Raw genomic sequence first — 4,367 nt, 5'->3', positions numbered from 1 at the left:
CAGACGTAGTTCAATTACATCATATAGGAAAACATAGAGATTACACGTAGTAACGCTTGACTGCATCTGAATTGATCGGTTTCGGCCAAACTTCTCCATCCATTTCTGCAAGTATGAGGGCCCCTCCTGTTAGAACCCGGTGAACCATGTACGGACCTTGCCAGATGGGAGAGAATTTCCCCTTGGCTTCATCTTGATGCGGGAAGATTTTCTTTAATACCAGCTATCCCGGTGTGAACTGTCTTGGTTTGACTCTTTTGTTGAAGGCTCTGGACATTCTGTTTTGATAAAGCTGACCATGACATACTGCATTCATTCTTTTCCCATCTATAAGAGCTAGCTGTTCGTAACGACTCTTCACCCTTTTTGCGTCGTCGAGCTCAGCTTCTTGTATGATCCTTAAGGAAGGAATTTCTACTTCGACGGGAATGACTGCTTCTGTACCATAAACCAGCATATAGGGGGTTGCCCCAGTTGATGTGCGGACTGTGGTGCGATACCACAATAAAGCAAATGATAGCTTCTCGTGCCATTGCTTATGCTTCTCTATCATTTTCCTCAGTATCTTCTTGATATTCTTATTGACGGCTTCTACGGCTCCTTTCATCTGAGGCCTGTAGGTTGTAGAATTCTTGTTTTTGATCTTGAAGGTTTCACACATAGCTTTCATTAAGTCACTGTTGAGGTTGGAGCCATTATCAGTAATGATCGACTCTGGAATCCCGAACCGACAGACGATACGGTCGCGGACGAAGTCTGCCACGACTTTCTTAGTCACTGCTTTGTAAGATGCTGCCTCGACCCATTTGGTGAAATAGTCAATGTCTACTAGGATGAACCTGCGCCCGTTGGAAGCGGTCGGCTCGATTGGTCCAATAACATCCATTCCCCAGGCGGCGAATGGCCATGGTGAGCTTGTTGCATTAAGCTCATTTAGTGGCACCTTTATCATGTCTGCATGTATCTGGCAGTGGCGGCATTTCCGAAAATATTGGATGCAGTCCGTTTCCATAGTCATCCAAAAGTAACCAGCCTGGAGTATCTTCTTGGCTAAAACAAAACCGTTCATATGTGGACAACAGGTCCCAACGTGAATCTCCTCTAGTAGTCTGGATGCTTACTTTGCGTCGACACACCTTAATAATCCCAAATCAGGGGTCCTCCTGTACAGGATTCCTCCGCTGTGAAAGAAGTTGTTGGATAACCTCCGAAGTGCACTTTTGAGTAGGATTTGCAAGTTCTGGGTATTCTTCTCTTGTCAAATATTCCCTGATATCATGAAACCAAGGCTTTCCATCTGCTTCTTCTTCAACATGGGCACAATAAGCTGGCTGATCGTGGATCTTTACTAGAATGGGATCAATGAAGTTTTTGTCTGGATGTTGTATCATGGATAACAGGGTAGCCAATGCATCGGCGAACTCATTCTGGATTCCGGGAACATGTCGGAATTCTGTCTTTGTGAACCTCTTTCTCAACTCTTGCATGTGATGCTGATACGGGATATCTTGGAGTTCTTGGTCGCCCATTCTTCTCGGACCTGATGTATGAGCAAGTCTGAATCTCCAATTACTAGCAACTCTTGTACGCTCATGTCAATAACCATCTTGAGCCCTAAGATGCAGGCTTCGTACTCAGCCATATTGTTGGTGCATGGGAACCTGAGTTTGGCAGACACCGGATAATGCTGACCGATTTCCGATACTAGGACTGCTCCTATGCCAACTCCTTTGAAATTTGCTGCTCCGTCAAAAAACATTCTCCACCCATCATAGGATTCTACAACATCTTCTCCTATGAATGATACCTCTTCATCAGGAAAATACGTCTTTAAGGGTTCGTATTCTCCATCCACAGGGTTTTCGGCAAGATGATCTGCTAGTGCCTATCCCTTGATTGCCTTCTGAGTTACATAGACAGTGTCGAATTCACTCAACAGGATTTGCCACTTGGCCAGCTTGCTAGTGGGCATGGGCTTCTGAAAGATGTACTTCAAAGGGTCCATCCTTGATATAAGATATGTAGTGTAGGCACAGAAGTAATGTCTCAGCTTCTGGGCTACCCAAGTCAAAACACAACATATGCGCTCCAACAGAGAATACCGGGCCTCGTACGGAGTGAACTTTTTGCTGAGGTAGTAAATGGCATGTTCCTTTCTCCCTGTTTGGTCATGCTGCCCCAAGACGCAACCGAAGGCACCATCCAATACTGCGAGGTAGAGTAGTAAGGGTCTACCTAGCTCAGGCGGGACCAAGACTGGTGGTGTTGATAGGTATCCCTTGATTTTGTCAAAAGCTCTCTGGCAGTCATCAGTCCATTTGGTGGCGGCGTCCTTCTTTAACATCTTAAAGATTGGCTCACAGATAACTGTAGATTGTGCTATGAACCGGCTGATGTAGCTAAGTCTTCCCAAGAAACTCATCACATCCTTCTTGTTCTTTGGCGGTGGAAGTTCTTGAATGGCCTTGACCTTTGATGGGTCCAATTCTATTCCTCAGCGGCTCATAATAAACCCAAGTAATTTTCCGGCAGGAACCCCAAATGCACACTTCGCGGGATTCGGTTTCAGGTTGTACCTTCGCAATCTATTGAAAAACTTTCTTAAGTCTTCCATGTGATTAGTGGCCTTCTTAGACTTGATGATAACGTCATCCACATACACCTCAATCTCCTTGTGTATCATATATTGAAAAATGGTAGTCATGGCCCTCATGTAGGTGGCCCCTGCATTCTTAAGGCCAAACGGCATCATCTTGTAGCAGTACATTCCCCGCGGCGTAATGAAAGCTATTTTCTTAGCATCTTCTTCATCCATCCAGATCTGATGATAACCAGCGAAACAATCCACAAACGATTGCAACTCATGCTTGGCGCAATTGTCGATCAGGATGTGTATGTTTGGTAAAGGAAAATCGTCTTTCGAACTGGCCCGGTCGAGATCCCGGTAGTCGACACAGACTCTGACCTTCCCGTCCGTCTTTGGTACTGGCACAATGTTGGCTAACCATGTCGCGTATTCTACTACCCTGAGAACCTTGGCTTTGACCTGCTTAGTGACTTCTTCCTTGATTTTCAAACTCATATCAGGTTTGAACTTTCTGAGCTTTTGCTTTACCGGCGGACATGTTGGATCAGTTGGCAGTTTGTGAGCCACAATAGATGTGCTCAGGCCCGTCATGTCGTCATACGACCAGGCGAATATGTCCTAATATTCCTTTAGAAATACTGTGTATTCCTTCTTTTCTGATGGCAATACACTACAAAAAAATTGGCTTTTAGCAAAGGGAAATCCAGTCGTTAAAAGTTCAAATCCAGTCGTTATAAGTCAATAACGACCAAATAAAAACCGGTCGTCGCCGGTTGCTAAAGTCTCTGTCGTTAAAAGTTAATGACCGGATTAGAATGCGGTCGTTAAATTCCTTTAACGACCAGAAAACTTCCCGTCGTTGTTCCTATTTAGCGACCGATGTTCCCTTCACAAATTGCCAAATTTCCCTTCGCTAATGCCCATGTAACCATTTGATAATCCTGTTGTTAAAGAGTTTTAAAGACCACATTTCCCTTCGTTGATGTGAAATTTTAATAAATATAATTACACCAATTTATATATTTTTTCTGTAGTTATCCAATAATAATCATTACCATATGCTTTCTCACACACATATATACAACAACTAAAAATATACCGAATAATCAAAATTCATACTCAAAAAAATTTTATTGTTCATTACAAAGAACCGAAGGATCACAATGTCTATAAATATACCCATCCAAATTGCATGACATTATTTTTATCTACTCCTAAAAACAGACACTAGAACTGTAGCACGATGTACAAATGACAAAATCTTTAAACCACTACAAACAGAACAAAAAATCTATTGTGCTTCAACTTGCTCCGGACATTCTTCAAGCATAGGTTCTTCGGACTTCAAGTTCCTGATATGTTAAAAGAAGAAGTGATGTCACTTTAGTGAAAAAACTCCTACTAGCTACTTTATTTAGAAAACAAATAAATAATTTAATCACCAAATCAACTAAACTATTGGTGTAAATTTTGTTTGATAAAACGGATGCAGCCAATGAATAGTTTTAAGAAGTTTATCTTTTATGTTCAAGCATGATGAAATTTAGACTTCAAGCCAGAAAAGTTCTAAAAACAAGGATAAATTTCTCAAAGAGGAAAAGCGACTACAATGAGAATACACAATCAGCAGTCGTTTCAATTTAATTACCAAATTAATAAAGTGTTAAACTAACCTAAAATATAATTAACAAGAAATCACAAGTGTTAGAAAGAATGAAGAATCCAAACCTGTCAACATGTCGATGCTAAAAGTTCAAATTAAGTCTTTCGTCAATGGCAT

General features: G+C 41.8%; 1 long non-coding RNA gene across 1 annotated transcript; it reads right to left on the bottom strand.

Moving 5' to 3' along the window:
- Positions 1-3,706: 3,706 nt before the first annotated feature.
- Positions 3,707-4,359, bottom strand: LOC109222598. Its single transcript, XR_002067429.1, has 2 exons — positions 4,316-4,359; positions 3,707-3,939 (listed from the first exon to the last, which is right to left on the bottom strand). It is a non-coding gene; the product is annotated as an uncharacterized LOC109222598 (long non-coding RNA).
- Between the last annotated feature and the right edge of the window lie 8 nt (positions 4,360-4,367).

Source organism: Nicotiana attenuata, unplaced genomic scaffold (assembly GCF_001879085.1).
Source record: "Nicotiana attenuata strain UT unplaced genomic scaffold, NIATTr2, whole genome shotgun sequence".
Taxonomy (NCBI): domain Eukaryota; kingdom Viridiplantae; phylum Streptophyta; class Magnoliopsida; order Solanales; family Solanaceae; genus Nicotiana; species Nicotiana attenuata.
The sequence above is the reverse complement of the archived record's forward strand: the minus strand, read 5'-3'. Positions and strand labels throughout refer to the sequence as shown.